Raw genomic sequence first — 26186 nt, 5'->3', positions numbered from 1 at the left:
TTGAAAGCGAGATGCGTAGCGTTTCCTCGTGGATGCTCTTCTTGCAGAAACCCGTACAGAAATGGAAGTATTTTAGTAAGTCGGGGCAAAGTGAAGTAGAAATGTCGTATTTGCCGTTTCTCAGCGCCTGCAGGCACACGCATGCCGGACGGCTGCAGATGAGCGCTTCTGAGCTCCTATCATAATTCAGCTTGCTCTCCCGGTGCACTTTGAAAACTCCGGCAGGTCACTTTCACTAAACGAAGCAGGGGAGTGCGAACGTGTTGCTCCTGCCTAGGGGACGGAGCAGAAAAGCCGTTTCTGGCCTGATATTTGAGCATAATCACGCCACGAGTGGCGCATTTAAATTGCTACGAGGTGTGTGTTGCACCGCAGGTTTTTGACGTGGCACACGAGGGAAATTATAATTGGAAGCGGCGGTTTTATTTTTCCGCAGGTAACGTTTTGTGCCGCTCCAGACGCTGGCTCTCGACTCGCCGCTGGCTGTTGACCGCATCTTCAGCGACTGGCGAAGTGGGTCAAACGTGTCGTTTTGGGGTTAACGTGTAAGGGATTACATGCTCGCGGAATAAACTCGAAGAGCGTTGTAACCCTGAAACCGACCCCCTCGGGTTTTTGGTGGCCGATTCTGTTATTAGGAGGTAAATGATGTGCTTTTATTATCTGCCGTCTTCCTCACAGTGATCAGTAAAAAAGCCGTAATACCGCAAAAGAGGATGAATCTCTGTGCGTCGCTTTCCAAATCGTTTCTAAACGCAAATTTAGAGACTTTATGCGGATTTATGGATTTATCTAAAAAACAATGTCCCTGAAATCAATAGGAAATGCATTCGATGTCCGTCTATTTGCAAATGTTAAAGTATTGTTGTAATATAAAAAGCTCAGATGTCCACCCCCCAAAAATGTAAAGTATTAAAATAACGTTTTTTCTGCGTTTATTTGCAGATGTTTTCCCCAAAATCATTCGATCGGCAATAAAGCGGTATTGTTTAAAAAACATTTTAATTATTTTAAATAAAAAGTGCTGAGTTTCCACAAAAATAATGCTTAAAAGTAATGTTTTAATGATGCGAAAGACATTATTTTAACCGTAAATGTAGCTGTTCCATCAAAAAACGGTTTGTAGGAACGATGCCGTAATGCTCCAAAAATATTAGTATTCATTCGTTCATTAATTGTTTCATCCCATTTAAATTCGTTCCACTTTTCTCGTCGCGAGAGTCAACAGTGCTGCCCAAATGTAAGTCGAAAATAGACTTGACATATTTCAGCCCCGTGATGTTATATTTATTCGGCGGTCTCATACGGAATATTCCAGATACGACAAGTTTTTTTAGTGAATGCAGGTGAATTTCATTAGCGCTCTCCCTCCTGTCAGATATATCTCTATTCTGAGGTGAAGCGCTGGAGATTTCTGCTCTTTCACTGGCTTGAATCATGAAGCCTGACGAGGTCCTGCCCGGTCCTGTGGCTTACAAAGAAAACCTCAGTATTAATATATTAACGTTGCAGCATGTGGCCGTTAATAAATAAGTATTCTTCGCGCGTTAAGGCGGTCTGCAGACCTTTCTTTTTTTCTCTTGGTTCTTTCATCTCGTGCCATTTGTCCGGCGCACCTGCTCTAAAGCGTTTGAGCGTGAGAAGCTCTCTATCCGCTGCTCAGCAATGCTTCAGACTCTCGTTGTATTGAGAAGGAAGTGCAGACTAGAGCTGAATTCCACCCAAAGATTGCTACGGAAGGAACGTCTGTCATTCGCAACATTCGAGGTCCTCGCATTTTTGTGGATTTGTTTCCCTCATTATAAGTGGGTTTTGAAATGGCGGTTAAGCAAAAGGTCAAATTAAAACTAAAAATGTGACACTAAAGCCGTAACGGACTGTAATCTCTGCACTGCCAGACATGCGAGGTATGCTCTGTGTGCCTGTTTGCGATTTTTGCTCATTTTCTTTAGGTAAACTTTTTGTAACATTTTAGCGACGCTGGGAAGAGGAATGCATCCTCCGTAGAAACGTCTAAATACATTTTTCACATTTAAAGAAACCTTTTTTTTTCGGCTTGGCAATGAAAAATACATTGACAAACTCAACGCCCACACTCGATGCTAAAGAGGGATCTTTTTATGTTTTCTTCTTTTTATTTACACTTTTGAAATGCATACGAAATAAAAGTGGCATAAAATCAAGAAGACGTTTAGGACTTGTTTTCAGCTACTTATTTTTCTCCTCTTCCGCTTGCTTATGAAACAGCCAGTTCTGACAGCGCCATAATAAGATCCGTCTTTTGCAGAAACAAAAGATGATCGCGAATAAAAGGCTTTGTTCCAGAAAAACAAACTGAGATTTTTTTTTTTTTGCTGACTTTGGCTCGCAACGTTTTTAATTACAAAGACGTACTGTAGGAGTTCCCGTTTTGGTAAATACAATTTGCAATTTTGTTTACAAATTTAGTGCCGTATACACACAAAGCATATTAAGTGCAAGTAATATGCATAATGTTTCAAATATGTTCAAAATAAAATGTTGCCATACGGCTTAATGTTCAACTGTCATGCAACTAGATAGATATAGATGGATGGATGGATGGATGGATGATTGGATGGATGATTGGATGGATGGATGGATGGATGGATGGATGGATGGATGGATGGATGGATGGATGATTGGATAGATAGATGGATAGATAGATGGATGGATGATTGATAGATGGATGATTGGATGATTGGATAGATGGATGGATGATTGGATGGATGGATAGATGGATGGATGATTGGATGGATGGATGGATGATTGGATGGATGGATGGATGATTGGATGGATGGATGGATGATTGGATGGATGGATGGATGATTGGATGGATGGATGATTGGATGGATGGATGGATGGATGATTGGATGGATGGATGATTGGATGGATGGATGATTGGATGGATGGATGGATGGATGGATGGATGGATGGATAGATAGATGGATGGATGGATGGATGGATGGATGGATGGATGATTGGATGGATGGATGGATGGATGGATGATTGGATGGATGGATGATTGGATGGATGGATGGATGGATGGATGATTGGATGGATGGATGGATGGATAGATAGATGGATGGATGGATGGATGAAAGATAGATGGATGGACGGATGGATGATAGATGGATGGATATATTGATAGATAGATGGATGGATATATTGATAGATAGATGGATGGATGATAGATGGATGATAGATGTATCTGTTTTATTTTTTATGCATTCTTGCCTGTGAAGTATTCATTTAATACTTCAAGCCCCATTTTCTTTGATGAAAATTGTGTTTGTCTAACCATTTAATGGGATCTTTAATAAAATCTTAATTGTTCATTTCATTATCGCGAGCAAGATTACATTCGGAAAATGTCATATTAGCCGGACTAATTAATCAGCCAATATTTGGCCAGTTAGCTTCTTGAGTCTTGAGTGTCTGTTTTCTAATTGAAGTTTCGAGAAAAGTATGTGTTCATATAATATTGCATAATGCATACATAAAACAACGGCTTGGAAACTGTTCGTGTTTTTAGTCGAAGGTCTGGGCTGACGTGTTAATATTTGTATTCACGATCCCAACAGTTTCAGTGAAGGATGAGGTTTACGTGTCCATTTCCGTTAGATTTTTTTAGTTCCTATTTTCAGCGAAGTGATTAAAAGTCCCCCTCGATCCCGCTAAACTTCTTTCCTGCCCTTTGATTTACAGTCAATGCGAGGCAGATAAGAATTAATTAGTAAAATGTTCTCTATATAGATCTCGCTTTCTCGCAGCCAGTCAAATTGCTGGGGGCCGACCTTGGATTTTCCTGCATTATTGATGGCTCTAATCTAGAACAGCGGCGTAATTAAAAGAGCGAATGGAATGGAATATTAACAAAGCGAAATGATGTACCAGTGTCTGGCAAATGGGCTGTAATTGGAAACGTAGACGGTAATTAAAGGCTGGTCTGTTTACTTGAGACGTTCCTCTCGTTGAAACAGGTCTCTGGGCACCCGTCGGCAGACACGCAGACTCAGGGCCAGGTCCTGGCTAATAGCGTCCGGTGGGGACAAACACCCATTAACCAGTCCACGCCCTGGGACACGGATGAGCCGCCCGCAAAACAGATGAGGGAGAAAGATATCACAGGTAAAGAGCTGAAAGCAAAGCCCACAGCGCCTCGATAACACCTCTTGTTCGTTATCTTCTCTCGCATGCATGGATTGATTGATTGCTCCAAGTGGCTTCAAATTAGGCGTGGGAGATATGGGGAAAATATCACATCATATTGACTTTTTTTTTTTCCAGGCAGATACACCATCTACAATCTTATCGCAGATATGTTTCATATTGGACTTGTTTTGCAAGTTACTGAGCAGCGCATTAACAAACTCATTTCAGCGTTTATAAATATAACCCTGCAATGAAAGACCGTTGAGCCAAAGGGTGGGAGATGTGAAATAAGAAATGTATTTATTTTAATTTCACTTCATGATTTCACAATAGGAACTAATATATATTTTTAATTAAAATAAAATATAAACAAATATTCACGATTAAAAACAAATAAGATTATTTATTTATTTTTCATGCACTGGTCAATTTTGAGATTTGTTTAGACTAATATTAAGAAAACATCCAAAAAACACATTTAAAAGTTTATTTTATTTTAATTTGTTTATTTGCTTCTCATTTTTTGTATGATGATGTGCTGCTGTTGAACAGTTAATTGCGATTTAATCACATAAAAAAAAAAAGGTTTGTGTATATTTGTTATGTCTATTTAAATACACACACACACTGTATATATTTAGAAATATTTACATTTATGCATTTCTGTTACTATATTTATATTATTAGGGCTGCTAAGCCATACAAATTTTAGTCTAATAAATTGCATGATGTGGTGAATAATTAATTAAATTAATTGTACATCAAATTTGCCTAAATGTAATTTATAATTTAAATTTACATTTAATAATATAATTAGAAAATATTTACATGCATCATATATGTATATATAAATATATATATTTATTTATATATTTAATATATAAATAACATATTATTCTTGTAACATATATGTGCGTAATACATATGCACTGTACAGATTTTATTTTGGATGCAATTAATTGTTTGACAGCACAAGTTTTTACCCTATTCATCTGTAAACGCATGCAAATAATAAACTACAATGTGCCGTGTGATAGAGGTGCTATAATAATCCAAAAATAGCCATATATCTGAGCGTGCATGGATGCACAATGCTAATGATCTCTCTGGACACATTTTATTAGTTCACAATCTAATATCATCATATCGCATGCTTCTACTTTAAATGCATGTTGTTTGGCTCTCTGCAGCTCCTCTATGGCCACCTCAAGTCGCTGCCGCCGTGAGCCAGGCTGGACTCTTGGCACACACGTACGCCCTGCCACAGCCTCCGGCTTACAGCCAGGGAGCAACCGTCCAAGCTCCCATCGTCGGAGTGACCCCGGCCCTCCAAACCCCACATCCACAATTACCCACACACTACCAACTCCCACAGCAGCCTTCACAGCCAATGACCAACATGGTCCTCAACGTCCAGAGCCAGTCGCTCGCCGTCGGAGGCCTGCCTCCAATGCCCAGCGTCTGCCAGGTCGCCCATCCCGTCCACTCGGTGGTGGGCAACGGACACTTGACTCATCCCATGGTTCAGTCCGCCACCTTGAGCTCCTCGGCGCTGCCCACCAACGGGCCTCTGACGAACGGCCAGCAGGAGTCCTCCAGCAACGGCCTGCAGATGCTGAGAACGGTCGGATTGGGGAAATACGAATTCACGGACCCCTGGCATCCCAAAGGTAAAGGTTTTCCTAGCCGTTATAATGTTCCGTTGCACCCCGAAAGAATCCTTCGCTATCTTCCACTCGATGATCTTAAATATTTTTATTACTTCCCAGCCTTTCGCTTTCAATAAAACGCCCCATTCGTCAACACCCACCCAAGACGGGACCAGTCGCCTTTCTATTTCCTTTTGTTTTTCTTCCTTACCCAACCGGCGGAAGTTCCTAATGATTTTATGAATTAGCTCCTTTGATATTCGGCAGCATCCAGGAACTATTGTGAAGATCAAATAGATTTACGGGGCAGTGGATGCTTCTGCAAAATTGTTGGTGGGTCTGAAATGGCAGAAATAATTTCCATATAAATGGAAACCTTATGTAAATATAGTATAAATGAATTTTAGTTCATATATCAACACAGTCGGGACAGGCAAGTTTAATGTACCATAGCTAATTTCTTAGGAATGATTTATTAGGGGAAATAAACTTGTGGCGTTTGATGCAACTTGAGTAAGCCTCAACTTTTCCTGTTCTGTTTTTGGACTCTCGTACTTTTTCCATATAAAAATGCAATAAGATTATTCAAAAGAAACCAGTCTATCGTTATTGTGTAATATTATGCCCTAAAGCTCTCAAATCACCTTGATTTTCTAGCCAGCTACAGGCAGAAATCTATTTTCCTATCTCCCCGTATTGAATGTCATGTTGAATCGTGTGAGGTATTAATCTTCTGAAGAGAAGAGAACATAAGGCGAGTTTGCCGCCCATTTATCTGCTTGTAATTGCTTCTGGGGATGATGGGAAATCAGGTGCCAAAGACTTTGTTCGTTGAATATTGACAGTTAACACAGAAATGTACAGATTATTAAGCACTGGACATTAGCGAGTACTCTTTCAAGTCAACGGAAATGTCATCTCGGCGCTTTTAAGTTTCACTGGTTTGTGAAAAGGTGGTGTTTTGTGCTGGAATCCGACCAAAATGCGAGTTCGCTTTAAAGAAGGCTGAAAAACTTTAAGCCAGTTGCAGCTACCTGCTATTTTTGGAGATGTTAATGGATCAAGGCCATCGTTGTGAGAAGATAGCATCCGAAAAAACACTTTTTCCGTACAGAAAGATGTTTGATTAAATAAAAATTGGACGCTTTGATGGATTTTGGTCATGTTTTTAGATGATGGCTTCCAAACATGGTTTTGCGTGTAACTTAAAATGAAATAAAATAAAGTTGGTGGGTTTAGGTCATAATTGAGAAGATTGCATCAGAAAATCTTACATCTGCATAAAGAAAGGTGTTCGATTAACTTTAAAAAATGGTCTAACAATTCCCACTCAGAAATTCTAATTTTTTAATATATACCTTTTAACAGCAAAAATGGCGGATGTTTTCAAGGACACTTGATGCCACCAGATTATTGAAACCGGAATATATAATAAATGTGATGATTTGATGCAAACCCTGGCATTTAAACGGAGCTGTGAAATGTAGAGACGCGTACATTTATGCTGAGTTTTGGCCGTTCTTCAGACAAAGATTGAGACTTTGCAAAATGCATTTGAGAAAGGAAGTAATCCGATACAATGCAGGAAGAGCTGAATGCAAACTAATGGCGTCCGAGGCAGACGTGCATGGATAGATCGGTGCGCATTTCAGCAAAAAAGTGTAGATGTAGAAGATTTGGCCCGGATTTATCTATAAGCAAGGATAATGTGTTATTAAATGGGATATGCATTTATTTAAAGCATCTCGCATTGCATTCAGTGAATACGTTTTATCGGCATTTCATGGGAATCAAACCCATTACCTTGGCGTTCTGCTGTTTGTTCGTGGAATAAAGCTCAAGCTGATAATGTTGGTGTTTTTGGACTTCTTCTGAAAATCACAGGAGCATTAAAGAGCCAACTCCACTTAGTTTATCCAATATAAGGTCAACATTATTAAATAAATAAAAAAATCTTAATAGACTGTGCTGTCTATTGAATGTCTGAAGACATGAAGCTTTGCATGCTTCCTCTTTAAAACAGAAGGAGTTCTCCATGCCTCTTTAAGTGTCATGTCCAGTCTTCATTTCGAACCTCTGTGTCTGTTTATCAAGCCCCGTGTGCCGCAGTGTGGAAGCGTATCTCTGACAGGTCGGGTTTAGGATGAATTATCACGGCTTTATCTCTCTAAACAGTAAAAGCTGCTCCTCGCAGCTCGATCTGCTCCTCCTCTCCTCCGAGAACGAGAGAGACGTCCATCACAATCTGACCCGATCCTGCTGCAGAAGCGCTGATTAGTTCCTTGACTTAGATTAGATGCATTGATTTTTAGTAGCGTTCGCCAGGTCAAGCTTTGCCGTTATTGCTTCTGTTAGGAGCGATTTAGTATTAAACTTCAGCTCATACTGTAAAGCAATGCATCACAGAGTTGAGCTTCCCTTAAACTGCGCCGCAAATAAAACACGTTATGCATGTGGCGTGTCTTTTTCCCTACTTACTATATTTGATTTACACATGCACTGCGTTCTTGTACGCGTGTGCGTGTTTATAATTGACGAAATCTAAAGTGAAATATTGAGGTTGAAAGGTGTCTGTTTATAGACGTGAGAGCATGATAATTACTTCATATTGATGACATCTGTTATTCATGTGATGTTAATCCTGTTATGTTTATGCATATTGGATATTTTGCGGTGCGTTGCATGGATAATAAAACTGAGTTCGTTTTTTTTTAAAGATTTATGGTAAAAACCATCCTGGAAGAGGTAAACTTCATAAAAGATCTATTTAAGGTGCGATTCAGACACTAAAGCTGTTTCAGGAGGTAGGCAGCATAATTATGCTTTTTAAAAAACCTTTGGAGAAAATTAAGCAAGAGAAATTATATTTAAATAATGTACTTAGATTCATTTAATAGTAAAAAGCTTAAAAGAAATATTACAACCTAATTATCATGTAATGAAACTCATTCATTTCAGTTGTAGACTATGCCCACATGTATGCTGTTCAACAGTTTAGGAATGGTATGTTGGTATGTTCTTATTCTTCTTCTAATAATAATAATAATAATAATAATAATAATAATTGTTATTGTTACCATTGAATGTTTTTTAAAAAGTAATTAACATAATAATAATAATAATAATAATAATAATACAATATTTTAGTAAAATATTTTATTTTGTTTTTTTTATTTTTTATTTTGGTATTAAGTTTGGCGCCTGTATAATTGAAGTTAATTAAGTTTTCGAAAGAAGTCCCATATATTAATTACATTTAAATAATGATCTATTTAAGTATATTTCAAAATGTACTTTATTCCTGCGATACAATGCTGTATTTTCAGCATCATAACATTGTCACACGACCCTTCAGAAATCATTCTGATATGCTAATATTCTAATATTCCGATTATTAACAATCGGTTTGCTGCTTAATATATATTTTAGAACATATCTTAAGCATGATAAATGTTTACTTTAAATGTTAACTTTTTTTTCTGACTGGAACGTTCAAAATAACACATTTTCCGAAACTGAAATATTTTCAAATATCTTAATCATTCTCTATATAAATAAATATATATTTTTACATTGTAAATATCTTTACCGTCACTTTAATACGTCCTAGTTCAAAAAAAGTTTTCATTTCATTTAAGAATCAATCTTACTGACCTCAAACCTTTCAACGATAGCTCGCTGGGTTTCAGATCAGAGTTTTGTCTTATATTGTAGTTGGATGCATTACGATTAAATTATGAGACCTGTGTGTTTTTGGCCATTTTGAGTTTGTGAGACTAAATGCTTCTAGCCACACAAGCTCAATTTCATGCATTATTGCTTTCCGTAACGCGTCAGAACCCGATTCCTAATGCAATGTGACTACAAGTCATATTCTGAGCATCGCCACAAGGGCAGTGTAGCAATCATTAGCATAGTCTTCTTCTACAGTCACTTTTCTGTTTCAGGCAAACTACTGTGATGGCAGAGCAGGGATTTAAGAAGAATCTTTAGGAGGTTGGTTAAAGTTACAGTTGACGTGTAAAAGGCAGCTACCTGAATCTGTTTTAATGTCATTTTGGGGAAATATTGCCTCCATTTGACTGCTGAAGTTTGTTTGCACGCTTGTCAAGTATTTGAATCTGCTTATGCATGAAAAAAGTACAGTTCTGAGTGCCATTAGACCAAAATTCAGCATGCACTGACGCAAGTTGCCTTTCCTATTTAGACCAATCCAATGCTATCTAATGCTACTGAAACAAAAAATAAATGTTCCGTGCGTAAAAATCTGGTAACACTGCTGTTGTTTTCCCTTCTACGCTAACAGCAATAAGTTTGAACACTGCAAAAAATACTTGTCTTGCTTCCGGCCAATATATCTGTCGATTCGTAATCAAGTAAAAAAAAAAATGTTTTCAGAAAAATCAAGAGTTTTTGTTCGAAACGAGCTAAATAATCTTGTTTTCTTTACCCCATTGACAGGTTAAGTAGCTTAATTTTGACTGAAAAAAAGACCCGTTGATTTTAAGATTTTTTTTGATATTTCGACTGGAAACGATACAAAAAAATCTAAAATCGAAAGCATTTTTTTGCAGTGAAATAATTTTTGAAGAAGTCACTTATGCTAATCAAGGCTGCATTTTTATTTGATCATGAATACAGTCAAATTGTAATAAAAACAAAGTATTATTAGGATTTAAAAAAGCTGTTTAGTATTTAAATACGTTTAAAAAATCAGCGCTGAATTTTACGTTTCACGTGATCCTAACCATAATATGCTAATTTGCTATTTAAGAAAGATTTCTGATTATTAACTGGTTCTGAAATATTACCGGGGCGAACATTTGAATAATTTGCACTGATGAATCATACGCAATAAGATCAGGAACACTGTGAAAGCATATAGGGTCAACATTCATTTAAAGTGGAGAAAAACCACTAATGCTTTCCATAGTTTCTCCTCTTTCACATCAAGAGCTGCGTGCTTGAGAAAAAAGAGATCCCACAATAGTCTCATTCAGACAGCTCTGGTTTATATGCATGTATTCTGACCTTCATGGTGTGTGTGGCCTGTCAGAGATCGCGCTCGAGAACTCCTCATCCCATATCTATAGCTCTATTGTTATCAATTCACAGCTCTTTTGTTCTGGAAGGACGCGTTTCACGAGCCCCGGCGTTCTTTCCAGTTCCACCGAGAGATGAAAGTGCTCTTGGAGGATGGGCAGAGCGAATTGGAAGAATGTATTTGTTCTCTCCGTCTCACGCCGTAACACTTGACGTTCAGAAGCATCTTTATCATAAATGTAAACACAAAGAAAATGAACATTTGCGGCGCCGGATCACGAAAGTAGTATTAAGTATCAGGTATATTTGTAGCAATAGCCAAAAAAAACATTGCATTGGTTAAAATGATTGATTTCTCTTTTTTGCCAGACATCTTTAGGATATTAAGTAATCATATTCCCTGAAGATATTTAGTAAATTTCCTCTCAATAAATACATCAAAACTTTTTGATTAGCGATATGCATTGCTGAGGATGCATTGATAATATTTTTTTTGCACACTAAGATTCCAGTTGATCGAAAAGTTGTATCTCAGCCAAATTTGAACGACAGATCAATAGAAAGCTTATTTATTCAGCTTTTAGATGATGTATACATCCCGATTTCAGAAATTTGACCCCTTTACTCATTTTGTTGTCAATGGTTTGTCGTTAATTTAGGCCATCCAAGATGCTGGTGACTTTTTTGATCAGTAGAAACATCTTTAATTAAAACCTGTTCTTTCAAATAATACAGTTACCAGCGTTTTGAGAGTCAACAAAGCATATACACGCAAGAAGATTAATGCACATGGCTACACTGTTAAAAAAAAAAAAGGTTGAGACAACTTAAAATTTTAAGGCAACCAGCTTCATCAGATTTTTGAGTTTTCTCAACAGAAAACTCCTACAAAAATAAGTTGAGAGAACTCAAAAATGAGCTGAAGCTTATTTCCTTAAAAATTTAAGTTGGTTCAACTTTTTTTTTTTTACAGTGTACTGGATTTAATGAGGTCCTATGAAGCGAAACAACTGGTCTGTGCAAAAAACTGTATGTTATTAGCTTTTTTTTTTTTTTTTTTTTTGATGATGATCGTGTTCTCCAGCATGAGCTTTGGAAGAACCTAGAAAGTCACGAATTGCATTTGCGTTCGATTGTCGGCCTAGAAATTGTGCACAAGCTTCAATATTGCTTTTCCGTTTCTTGCCTTGGCCTTTCTTTGCCTTCGGTTTTGGAAAGTTGATTTCCGGGTTCAGATGGAAGAGCCTGAGGTTTTTGGACGCAGCTGTACGCTGGAGTGCGTTTTAACTCAAATGATTCATGCGCAAATGTTAATAACAATTACGAATGCGTTAATTTTCCTTTAAAATCTCCCTTCCTGCTCCCGCTAGACTGCCCTGTGCTATTTTATGATTATGGTCTCCTCCAGAGAACACTGACCCACTTAAATAGAGAATAATTTCCTGCCATCCTTGCTATCCCTGGCTCAAATTAATAGGGAACATTTTAGGCAGATAATCGCGTGTCCTTTTCCTTATTAGTTTGTCAGACGTCTGCGGAACAGCTGTCAGAGGCGTGTGACGTGTTGCTCTAATGAAGCTGAGACGCTTACACCAGCCAATTATTCAAATGACTGCACGGAAAGCCAACACATGAAATGCAGAAGTGACTTTGAATGTGTTTATTTTCAGTAGCGCAATATCCTTTGTTGCGCAGAACTGGGTCTCGTCGTATATCAGCTGTTGTTTGTGGTCGCTTCTTATTAGTCATGAATACCTGTCGCGATCACGGCGTCCTGCTGTTACGGGGACTTTGGGACTCGAAGAAGTTATTCCAGCGCATCAAATCTTTCTGCTTTGGCTTCGGAGATGATTAATTATACATAAACCGTGTCAGCTATGACTCATGCATGCACTCACCTTATAATTAGAATTTGATGAGCATAATTTCCTGGACATGAGGATGTTTTGGACTAATCTTGGACCTGAAAAGACCATCACGAACATTGTAAAGTTTACAAGTGATATTTAATCCTAAAATCTAACACTTGTTACCTCTTATTAACTATTAACTATGACTTTTCCTTGAATAAATTCTTATTTTGCTCTAAAAGCCTGTTTCATCTCTAAAAGACTATTTTAAGGGGAAAATACAATTATAAGTTATTAAATATTATTATTATTATTATTATTATTATTATTATTATTGCTCCTACTCACATGAAAAATAATACTTAAGGTAATATTTATTATTAATAGCGCATTAAATGCATAATTACTGCTGCTGCTGGTGCTACTAATAATAATAATTATTATTATTATTATTATTATGATTATTATTAATATGTGTTGCCTTGTGGCAATTATTTTATTGACACAAAAAAATGTCATTACCATACTAATGGTTTTCTGTTTGAATTAAAAATGACAAAACTGTTTTTGTAAATCTAAAATATAACATTTTCACTATTATATCATTGTTTTCAGATCACTGCTGTAATATAGTTAATGAAATAAATGAAAATAAATACAATTTTAATAAAATAAAAAATATATTTATTTCAGTGCAAGATATTACCAAGTAATGAGTCTTTCTTTCTTTTTCTTTCTTTCACTCCTTCATTGAGTTTTTATCTATATTTGTATTCTTTGGTTTGACTCACATGCTGGTTGTTTATCATGTTGGTTTAATAAATGTTATTTTAGGTCAGATGGTCACAATCCCTTTTTCTGCGGCCTTGGTTTTTAGAAGTACTTTTCCTGTTCATTATCTCCGTTGGGATTTTTAAACATTCTTCAGTAAAATGTTTCCAGATAGATCACAATACAAACACAAAAGTACAAAGATACAGGGCTTTTTAGGTCAAAATAAATCCCATGAAGCATTATGAATGATGTAATCAAAACCGCTGTACCATAGTTGGTTAATAAATGCGTTTGATGTCTGATGTTTCCCCCTAAATATATACAAAAATCCAGCTTATTGCATGTGCATGGTTACATAATTCCTAATATTTTCTGGGAGTGAGTTATAGTTCTCTTTTGCAGTCTGTTTCCATGGTAACAGCAACTTTATTAACTTATTTTAACTCATTTATATTTATTTAATGCGTATTTAATTTAATGTATTTGTACATTTGTTTTTAATAATTCTTATGTATTTCTTTATTGACAGCTTTGCATGTGTATCAGACTCTGAGCTAATGGTACGTCTGTTTGGACAGGTGTATGCATCACAACTAAAGTATAGATTATTAAAAAGGCGTAAAATATTATTAAAGAATACAAATATAGCTTAAAAACCTAAGAGACAAATTATGCCCCTTTTTACAATATGTTATATAAGAAGAGGGCAGAACCTTTACAGCTCACAGAATGTCATACAGCCAAAATGTCAGAACTTTATAATGAAATATGCAGACAGGGATAGTTTTTTGGGATAACGACAAGCTCTGCTCTCTGTGAATACTGTCAGAGCACAGAAAATACGAGGCGATTCTTACTTCTGGATATGATGTTTGAGCATAAACAGCTGGTATTGACTCATCTTTCAGTGCAAACGCTGTGTTGAACCCACCCTTGTTTACGAAGCAGTCCGGCATAAAATGATTTGCACCAACATATGAATCTTCAGAACATTTCCCTTTCATAAATGAAATTCATCCACATTGTGGCTCAGATGCTAAGGATATGTGGGAGGGGGTGGTGAGGTGTAATATAATTAACAATAATAAAAAGAAATTACATATTGCATTTATACTTTTCTCTTTTGTCTCCCTCTATATATGCACATTTATACAGAGAGAGAGAGAGAGAGAGTGTGTGTGTGTGTGTGTGTGTGTGTGTGTGTGTGTGTGTGTGTGTGTGTGTGTGAGAGAGAGAGAGAAGCCTATTTTTAGTAATAATAAAAGTAACCATAATAATAAAAATACAGTACATGAAGAATGTGAATGTAACTCTCATTGTCGACTGTAGCATTCCATTGTTTGTAAAAGGAATAGCTCACGCTACAATAAAATGTCTGAAACGAACAAAGGCATGATGGTGAGTAAATAATGACAGCGTTTTCATTTTTAGCTGAAGTATTCCTTGAAATCAGAGCTGTAGACGTCATACTGATGAAGTTGAGCGTTTGCTCGGCGGAATCCTAATGAAATGAGAGCTCTGACCTCTGCCCTTCACTTCTGTTGTTGTTTTTCCTTCACGCTTGACGGTTTTACTCCTCCATTCCAGCCTTATGCTTGCACAGACCAATAATTCCCTGTTTCTCTTCGAGTAATGACTTGGTTTTGTCGTCATTTGCTGTGTGCTTGGATCTCAGAAGGTCCGAAAATCACTGTCTCTCTTCTTTCTCTTCTTCTACAGAGATGTTGAAGGAGTTGAACCAGCAGCGGCGAGAGAAAGAGTTTACAGACCTGAAAATAATTGTTGAAGGCAAAGAGTTTGAAGTCCATCAAAATGTTCTAGCTTCCTGCAGCTTGTATTTCAAGGACATGGTGAAAAGGTTTGCTTTCCTCCCGTCCTTGATCCATTCTGTTCTTTTCGTAGGGTGCATTTGTGTCGCCTCCTTTTCCCTCCCTGTCTCTTGCAGGTCTGAAGACATCGGTTCCCGTCACAGGGCCAGTAGCCATTCTGTCTGTCCCACCGACGAATGTATTTTACTGCTGGGAAAGGTCAAGGCGCCGGCCGATCTGACCCTTTCATCTCCATTTCCTAAGTGTGCCGGTTCGCATTTTAATGGGCGAAGAAGTTCCATGACTGGGGCTTTTGGTTTTAAATGCTTTGTAAATGTCAAAACAAATGAAAGGCAGATTTTAGGGATGCGTCTGGCATATTGGATGAGCTCGACTGTCTGTGTCAAGTGCTTCTACGGGATGATCTAGTCGTCCCACTTCACCTTTTACCTGCTGTGACTCGCTCCGTATCTCGGCGGAAATTCACACGCCGCTTTGAGCGCGCCGCCGAGATGAAGGGAGCTGCGCCGGTCTCGTTTATGCTCGGGGAAATTCTGTTTCTTGCCGACTTCGCCGCCTCGTATCGACGCTGATCTCAGCAGTCGGGTGTCCCGGAGCCGTGAGACTGACTGGATGTTGTTTACGAGCCCACACTGATACCGAATCGTGTTTACAGTCAAAGACGCGCGCAAGCTCAGAATCCGCTGTGAACGTGTCAGGTGCCCTTCTGGTGAACCCGTGAGGCCAGTTTCGCCGCTCGTTTACTACAGATTCGTGTTTTTACATTTCGTTTGCTGTAAATTGTGCTGAAGCAAACCTTTGAAACTTATATATAAATTTGCATGCTATACTTTTGATTAGCGTCTAATTTTTATTAGGTAGCAGAAAGACGTAGTAATGCGAAAATCAAAAAGATTGTTTGTAGAAGGCTTTGCTTTTGGATCAGTTTCTGTATTATAGGTCCTAGCTTGATTTTTACGATCAGTTTTTCAGAGGTAGAATTTTTTCCTAGACATTTGAAGTAATAGAGACATTTGAGTTGAATTTTTTGAATTTTGAAAGTTTGCATATGCTTTTTTTGTTAAGTATCACACTTGATATATCAGGCTTTATGCATAGTAAGAATATAGACAAAAAGTAAATATATAAAATCAAAAGATAATAAAGAAAAATAATTCGTAATTTTATTGTGTTTTGTCTGTAATTTTTCTATGATTTTTTGTTGATCTGTATTTCAGAGCTTGATTTTTTTTTTTTTTTTTTTAAGGCATGTCGTTAAAAATATTTTGAATGTATCAATATATCAATTGACTCACTGTTTTACATTGACAGCTGCAGTGTAAAAAACTGGTTTTGCACACTTTTAGACGCAGAAGGGCACCAAATAGGAATGAAATATTCCATGGAGTTTTAAACATTTAAAAATAAACCTGGTAAATAACTCAAAGCGAGAGAAGTCTCACATTACGGACGGACTTATCGTGGATAACAACATCCCAAATCAAAGCTGTCCATGTGTCGCAGGGTACGATTAAATTCATTTACATTTGACGCGTTTAACATAAAGAGACCTTCGTTTAGTCAGTCCGCTCTTCATGTTTGTACATTAGCATGGGCTCTCATTATCGCCTACAGTTTTGGTCAAGAGATACTTTCTGAAGCACAAGATGACATTAACGTTCTGCTTGAGCAGATGAAAATTGTATGACATTGAAATCTGTGTTACAAGTACCCCGCACACATAGATTTCCTTTTTTTAATCATAAACCCCCATAAGACCTCCACTCTCTGCGCCGCTGATACTCGATTGCCATTGGCTCATCTGCGTTCGAGGGGAGGGGCTTACCAATAGGTCAATTTGGTACAAATGCTGCAATTTTTATGCACAAAAAGATTACATTCTGTTGCTTGTAATGTATATCAATGAGATCTTTAAAGACAGTTAAATCAAATTATATAAATGTCTGTATTCACTTTATTTTTTCAATAATATTTCTTTTAGTAAGGTGATCCAAACATTAAATGCAATGCAACCCAATGATGAACAAATACATTTTTCAGAATCATGGCGATAATTTTTGAGACATTTTAACATAGACATAAAAACATGATAGATGATCGAGTAGTTGCTTTGGTCATCTTGAAGCGTCCGTCTTTTATTAATATTACCACTAATAACATAACAGCTATTTTTTACGCTTACATTTATGAAATGAGTAAAGATTTATCACAGCATAACGACAAGTAGACGATGAGCTGAAGTAGATTGTGTGCAACAGAGTTTGGCTCATGTTGGCAATTTAAGCCTTAAAAATTTGCGTATCAAATATGATGCAGGAGGCTTTATAGGGTTAATGTATTTTTGAATGAAAGTACAGCCGATTGCATGGCTGTTGTTCTTCTAACCCTCTCAGCCTTGTGTGAATCACATCAAATTAATTAATTCAGGGCATTGAACACAGAGAACAAACAGATTTGAGTCGACCTGGCATGGAAATCGCTGCATATTCTGGTCTGATATATATCGTGAAGCATCCACTCCAGCTTGAAGGCCAGATTGCGCCGGGGAATCTCGGCCGGTTGATTGTGAATTTAGTCCAGGTCGAGCTGAACTATCTCGAGAGCGGCAGCAATGAAAACTGCATTAGGAGCAATAACTCAGAAGTTTGTTCTCAGTGAAGCACAAAATGTGCTGATACACCTCGCGAAGCGAGTTCCAGTGCCTCTGGAAGGCTCTGAATGGGGAATTTCACACTCTTGTTAACGTCTAGATTGTCTTATTTTAAAACACAGAGGAAACTAGCATTTCTGCAAAACCTAGTGAGCTGCCAAGGCAGCATCCTGACTGATCTGGAACGCATCGTGCACATGCGACTTAAAAATTAATAGAATTGATTTCGATGTTATCACGATGAACGGTTCATGATTTACACTTTTTTTCGTATTTGTGCATGCATTTATGCTTTGTATATGCGCTTTATGTTTATTTATGCACATGTATTTATTTCGACATCAGTTTTGTATTTATTTTGGTTTTGGTTTAACTTTTTCTTTTTATGCATTTATTTATTTATAACATTTGTTTAGAATATCATTTATTACATTTATGTACATTTATTTACACATTTATTATTTTTTGTATTGATGCATTTCTGCTTTCTATATGTGCACTTATGTATTTTAAGTATTTATGCCATATATATATATATATATATATATATATATATATATATATATATATATATATATATATATATATATATGGATTTATAAATTGTTTGTGTTTATGCATGAGCATTTATTCATTATTTTTCATTGCAATTATTAATGCAATAATACATTTATATTTATCTATTATTTATCTAATATTTCTATCTATTTCACATATATTTATAGATGTATGCACTTATATATGCATTTATGGATTTGTTTTTGCATTTGTTTATTTTTAGCAAGTCTGTATTATGTATGCACACTACTTATTTAAAAAAATCAATTATTATTATTATTTTTTTAATTGAGCTTGTCAGGTTTCATTCTGGAATCGCGACCTAACATGCATTCTGGGATGGGGTTTTGAAAACCAGCATAATCTTGCACATATGATGCCTGTAGGCGGCTCATTAGGTTCCAGAACAAAGCCATACAAAGCCGCATCATCGGCATTCAGTCGAAAAAATACATTAGCTCTGTGCAGTTGTTTATCTTTTTACAAAGTCGAAAATATGTAACCTTGTCGAGCTGCATTAAAGCAGCACCCTGCATTCGAACAGACAGTTCAATCCAGTTCAACTTCACAGTTCAACTGGAAAGTTCAAGCTGATGTTTGTGTGCGTTTATGTACATTGAGCTGTCTGTCTGCTGAAAATTCATGCTACATTAAATCGAGAGCCAAAAGCTTTGTTCGGCGGAAGAAAATCAATGGCTTGTCATGATCCATAAAGCAGCGGCATACTAAACTCTTCAAAAAAACACTCTTGCATTATTAATTTCTCATGCATTTCTAGTCGGAAAAATCTAAGTGGTCCTACACCATTTCAGCATGATTATTTGCTTGTTTACACTTCAGATGTGCTTTATTAAAAATTGACTTCGGTCTTTGAACTTTAAGGGGAAAAAGGCCTATACGGTGAATATCAAATCCGAACGGAACATTGATCTTGAAAATGATCCGCGCATTGAGCTGTAATCTGAGATTAATATCAGAGAAGCCTGGCGGCCCTTTAATGAGCGAATCAGGCTGTCGTTTTCGGGGCGCCCGTCATTTATATCAGTCAAACGGACCGTGTTTATCTAATCGTCTATAAAGAACACCTGCTGCATTTGTCGTTCTCCGAGAAAAACGTGCATTAAAAAGTGATTCATCCATTTAGCAGATCATACGCTAAGTGGATCTGCGTTCGGATGTAATATATAGCCATTAACGCTGCCTCGTTCGCGTCGATACCAAGGCAGCGGCGCTTATGAATTTCACAATATCTCCAGAGATCCAGCTTGTACGCCTGCTGGATTTTATTGAATATTTGTGCTTTGTCTCTGGCAGCGCATCCATCACGTTGCCACTTGCTGAGTGTTTTCACGTATATATATATTAGCATAGACACTTCGTTACTAGTCTGAGACGGATAGCTGGCGTTGAAGAGCCCACTTTAGTTTGACAACTCTTGATTTGTTTTGTTCCATTAAAATGGACACTTAACTCTGAAGTTGTAGTGGTTTGATACCCACTTGTAATTTTTTTGCTGCTTTCTTCTGATCCTCTTATCTCGTTTTGTCTGGAAGAAGCAATATAGGCATAAGCTAAAGCGTCGTTTTTTTTGTGGAGTTGATATAGTCCTTAGCTATCATGACAATCGCTTATTATTGGTTGGCATTCATTTAATCGTGAATTTTTATTTTGGGTTAATTTGTATTTCTTTACGCGTTCATGCCATGATTCCTAGAATATTTATTTGCAGAATTTATTCAGCTTTTTTTGCATGAACCGGCCTAGTTCGAGGGTTTTGAAGCTAAAGGACGCGCAAACAGCTAAAGCTAAATTAAGCATAAATCGTGGCTGGAAAAGTAGTTTCGCCTAAAAAAGACGCTTTGCCGTTCAAATAACACGTTTGTGCTGAAGATTTCATGAAAGCGAGTGTTGATTAAACCGCGCTGTGGTGTGTAATCAGGTATAATATTGTCGGACAATCTGCATGTAATGTCAGCGAACACTGGAACAAAGCAAGCACTCACATTTATAGATGTTTCAGACCGCTTTTTCTCTCAAGGACGTAGGCAAATGAGCGTGCTCGACATTTCCTGGAAAATGGGAAAAATGGAAATTGTGTCTATTTTAGAGACCCCTGTCATTCTTAAAAGGTTTGCAGCCCCTTTGAGTGCCGTACTTTCATCACTGTATTTTCTCAGTCTAATCAATATAATAGTCGTAGTCAGGGGATAAAAAGAAAACTTTTGATGACCGTTTTAAAGAAGGATTTCAGGCCAGACATGTGTTTTACTTAAGGAAAGGAATATGGCCAAAAAGCTATTTTTTCTGAGCACAGATTCCTTGTTTGACTTTTTATTTAGGAATTAATTTCTTTTCCACGTCAATTATTTTTGCTACGCGTTTGTGTTTATGTATTTTTATTTATTTATAAGTCATTTTTTAATTATGATTACAAATGTGCGTGTGTTTTTCTTATTTATAAGCCGATTTATTTTCATTTGTTTTATTCTTATCGATTTTTCTTTTTTTTTTTTTTTATTCATTTTCAAAATGTATCTGTCAAGTCATGTATTTCCATTCTGTCAAATACTACTTGTTTCTTTAAATTGCAATGCTTTCTGGGATCTCTGTGACGAGAGCACGCGACGCTGCCTGAAAATACGTCCAAAAGAATGCATTTTACAAACCAGTATTCACGTACTCTCATATCGTGCGCCCTTTTTGAGTGCCGTACTTTCATCACTGTATGGTCCCGATCCAATCGATATAACCGCGATAGTCCCTGGAGGCTTTTGATAACCATATAGATTTAAATTTTTTCCAGGCCAGTCATGTGATCGTACTCGAGAACAAAATTATGGCCCAAAAACTCAGTGTTTATGGAAACGAGCTAATCTCAGGGACAGAGAGAGGGCTCTTTTTCTTTCCCACCTCTTAATGGTCGACTACTTTTTTTGCCTTTTCTTTCCTCCTCCACTTACACCTGACAGCAATAAACTTTGCATTTTTGTTTTTCCTTTCAGGAGTAACATTTCTTGATTTTTCAGCCAGCGCCAGAGACACCCACCTCACCTCACCTCACCTCATACTCTGCCTTTTGCCTCCTCCAAGTCCAAGCTCTTATAACGACTAACGTCACCGTTCATACGCAGGCCGTGTTGAACTCTGTTTTTGGCAGGTGTTTGAAAGTAAATCCACGTCCCAGTCATGGAATGGTCCCTTTCCCTGTAGGATGGCTGCTGGTTCCCTGTGGCAGAACTGATTTTCTACCCCCTCCTTTCCTCCCTTGCTTACACCACGCTGTCTGTCTGTGTTTGTGTGTGTGTGTGTGTGTGTGTGTGTGTGTCACGTGTAGCATGCGTTTATCCGTGCTCATTTTGCAAACACCTATCATTTTAAAGAAACGGTTCACCCAAAAATATAAGTGCAATCCGAGATACAGGTGAGTTTAGATTTGGAGAAATGTGTCATTTCATCACTGTTTCAGCAATTGATGCTCTGCGGCGAATGGGTGCCGTCGGAATGAGAGCTGATAAAAACATCACAATAATCCACAGCGCTCCGGTCCATCAGTTAGACCAAAGCACTGGTTTTTAACCAGTGAAACCAGTCCAAACAGCTCTAATATGTGGCTGGATAACCGTAGTTTTTTTTCTTCATTGGATGATTAGATGTACAGTATATTTTAGCCAAAACCAAAGGTTTAAAACATGAAACGATGGGTTAGTTTTTGGCTTCACAAGATATTAACCGGTGGACTGGAGCATTGTGGTGTTTTTATCAGCTGTTCGGACTCTCATCCTGACGGCACCCATTCACTGCCGAGCACCCGTTGCCGAGATGCTACCTTTCTCCAAATCCGGTGAAGAAACAAACTCATCTGCATCACGGAAAGGCCCGGGTCCGAGCACATTTTCAGCAGCTTTTCATTTGTACAGCACGCTGTGATTTGAATGTCACCCGTTAAGCCAAAACACGGTACCTCCGTTTTGGTGTAGCGTTAAAAACTGCACCCATGCTAATATGACGCGTTTTAAAACACAACCCGGTCAGGCAAAAGTGCTTGTCCTCCTTCACGATTTCCTACCTCAAAGCAGGGTTTTTCTTTTCTTTCCACGATTTCATTTGCTGCCGATAGTGACTCAGAAATGACACCCTTCACCTTTTAACGCACGTGTCTGGAGTAGGATAGCAAGCTTCGTTATTATTATTTCCACCTCGCTGCCATGTCTAAGCGCTCGTTGGACGCGGTCGGCCGTTAATGGAACATCATTATGAGCTTTTGTTTCTCCAGACACCTTTGTCTTTCCGCAGCGTCCCAGATAATTGAGCTTTATATGTTTAGCGTCTAAAGGCACGCGCCTAAACAATGGCAAAAGCAAAGCCGCGGTGCGTCCGCCTGCCAGGCCGCCCTCAGCAGATACGCTAAGCCAGCGGCCCTCTTCTAGACGGAGAGCGGCTCATCTCGGCAGCCAGGCAATCTGCGCTCTCCATATGCCTTTAAACATATATTATGCATGAAAATGCATAGCAGCTCACTCAAGTTTCCCCTCAAGCGCTGCTGTAGAGAAACACACAGGCTCGACTTTGAGTCACACTCGCTGAACAGCTTTAGTTGATGCTTTTCCAAATGAGTCCATCTCACTTTGCGCTGCTTGATAGGTTTTTAATTGTTTCTTAAAGGAGCAGTTCACTCAAAAACTAACCATTATTTAATCGTTTTTTTCGGTGTAAAATTGTGTTTATGCGTTAATGTAGTATAGTCAAGCTTAAAAAAAAGACCATATTTATGCCTTAAAAATTGTCCATATACATCTATATATTGAAGTCTTCTGAAGCCGTGTTATTATTTGTTTATTATTATAGTGTTGTTTAACTATATTATAGTGTTTGCTAATATTTCAATTGGCTTTAATTTGGTTTGCATTTTTTTTTTTTTTTTTTATTTTAATGAGTGTTTAGTAATTAAAAGTAAAATGATGAATTTTATTTTTATTTTTTATTGGATTTTAATCAAATTTTTCCAAGTTGCCAAGGCAACATTTTTATATATTTTTAAATAATAATTATTTTTAATAGTTTTTTCTTCTAATATTTATACATCAGCTTTATTTCCGTTTACAAAAAGCCAAAAATAGTTGAAAATCAAAAATTACCATTAATTTGTATGTTTTCGGTTTCATTAAAATCTTATATGACACTTCTCATAGCTAAAATGTAAATAAAAAATATAATTAAAAATGTTGTACTTTTAAAAAAAAAAAAAAATATTTTAATGCTAATTTATTTCAGGTAGTTGCTAAGGCATGGTTTCTCTTTTTTTTTAATTAAAATTATTCATTTATGTTTTATTTTATTTCAGCGTTATTTCGGTTAATGAAAGCAAATTCGATTTTATTTTATTTTTTTGTTATTTTCCCTAATAACACCACTGCTCTGATGTCTATAAATAACTGTGAGAAGAACGGACCGTCACTGCTAGTTGAAACCGACACACAAGCTGCAGGTTTAACCTTTTTCATACTGTGTCCAGGTTATCGGGAGAGAACAGAAACGGTGAGAAGATGCAGCTGACGATGAGCAACATCAGTTCAGATGTTCTGGAGCTTCTCCTCGAGTTTGTTTACACCGGCTCCCTCATTATCGACTCGGCCAACGCCAAGACCTTACTGGAGGCGGCCAACAAGTTCCAGTTCAGCACTTTCTGCAAAGTCTGCGTCTCCTTCCTCGGTAAGAAGCTGACAGATGAAACCTTTCCCCACACGTTCAACAAATTCAGCCGCTGAATCGCGTGCGTTTATTACAACGCTGCGTGCATTAGTTTCGATATCAACCAAATTGCTCGCCAAAACTTTTCCCGTCGCGCCTGGTCGGAGAGCGAATGGAAAAAACCGCCGTGCTTTAGCTGCGCGTGACCTTGAGTAACTTTGCAAGAGGACCTGCAGCAAACGCAGAACGGGATTGTAGCTCTCGATCTCTCGTGGACGAATTATGGTAATCGGGTTTCTAATGAGTTTGTTTTTGTAGGTACTCTAAAAACTTGGAGTAATTTACTGGAACTTCGTGGTGAAGCCGTGAGGGAATACGCTCATTATTCATTCTGTCCGTGTCTCACTCTCTCTTTTTGGATTCTGTTTCCCCTTTCAGAGCTGGAGGCTTGTGTTATGTTGATTGACACATGAGCACAACACACACACTCTCTCTCTCACACACACACACACGCGCACGCACGCTCTGCTGCGGACTGAAGTGAATCAGAAATACAGTTGCTCATTACAGAAGTCGTAATGACTCGCGTGCCGCTTGCGAATCAGACATCTCGACGCTTGATATGCAGTAATTTCTAGTAATCTCAATACGCGTCGTAATATTTTAGTGCACCGGGAGCCAGACTCCGAGGAGTCAATCCATACATATTTTAACATGTAGATCCTGACGGGCGGCTCGGCAGCGTTCAGGACTGAATGGGGAATGCGGTTTACATGTCAATCCAGCTGCACGGTTTGAATTGAGATGCTTGCAGGATGCCGAGTTATGATTTGAATCTGATGTGGAAATTGAAATAGAGCGAATGAAGTCATGCTGTAAGTGTAGTTTGCATTCGTGGTTTTAAACCACCCATATCCAGCTACCCATAAATGTTGCTCTGTGTGTGCATAGATATTCATTATTTATTCATTGTATATTTATTCGTTCTAATTTATTATTATTAATATTATTATTATTAATGTTGTTGTTTCTTAATGCATATCTATTATTATGCCTGTAATTTTTGTGGTTTTTCTATAAATATTTTCCAATTTCTTTTCTTTTTCTTTCTTCACTAAACCTGTTATTTATTTATATCATAAGTGTGTAAATAAGAATAATGCCATATTACAAGTCGATGATAATTATTGCACAAAAAATATTTAAAATAGAACTAAAAAAATACACGTTTGCACATCCGTTTTAAATATTTGCACATTTAAAATGTGCATATGCATGTATTATGTTGTATGTGTTTATTTTTTATGTATTTTTCATTACCTGAAATTATTCGTTATGTAAGCAATACGGGGTGCCTTTTATTATGCTTTGAGTGTCTTATTGCTTTCATAAAACTCAACTCACACTGAACAAAATAAAACACGTAAAAGCATTTTTTAAATAACTTTAAAAATATGCATTTTTTTCCGTTTAAGTAGTGTAAGAGCGCAACACGTGTTGGCATGGCAACGCTATACTTCTTGTTTCCTCTTCCACCCGTAACAGGACCCTCCACGAGACGCCGCCTCGTTTAATTCAAGGTTAAGGACACTTCATATAGCACGCGACCTCCCGAGGATTCGACCTCTGCAGGGCGCAGCCTTTTAAGTGAGACGCAGCTCGCGTTTTTTCCCAATTCAAAACTATACGAGTGAGACGTCTAGTCTTTGGTGATGCGCAAGGCGGTTATGGCCATGCCGTGTCGTGAATAATACCCAGCTGCTGACCAATCAGAATCGAGGGATAGAACTAACCGCTTTATGAAGTTCGTCTGTGTTTTTTTTGGTTGTAGAAAGCAGCCGTCGGTCTTATGTCTAACTAGTGACTTTTTCCACCGTATTGCCTGCCTGTATATTGTTTATTTCATCCAGTGGATTAAAGCCTTTTTGACAGCACTTAACTGAACTGAGTAATCGAAAGGCTTTCGGACGCT

The 26186-nt window shown here is 37.6% G+C and overlaps 1 pseudogene; it reads left to right on the top strand.

Annotated features, from left to right (window-relative positions):
* Positions 1–26186, top strand: part of LOC122334407 — a 70582-nt pseudogene that overhangs the window by 27689 nt on the left and 16707 nt on the right.

This window comes from Puntigrus tetrazona, unplaced genomic scaffold (assembly GCF_018831695.1).
Source record: "Puntigrus tetrazona isolate hp1 unplaced genomic scaffold, ASM1883169v1 S000000520, whole genome shotgun sequence".
Classification (NCBI taxonomy): Eukaryota; Metazoa; Chordata; class Actinopteri; order Cypriniformes; family Cyprinidae; genus Puntigrus; species Puntigrus tetrazona.
This window is presented reverse-complemented; position numbering and strand designations above follow the sequence as displayed.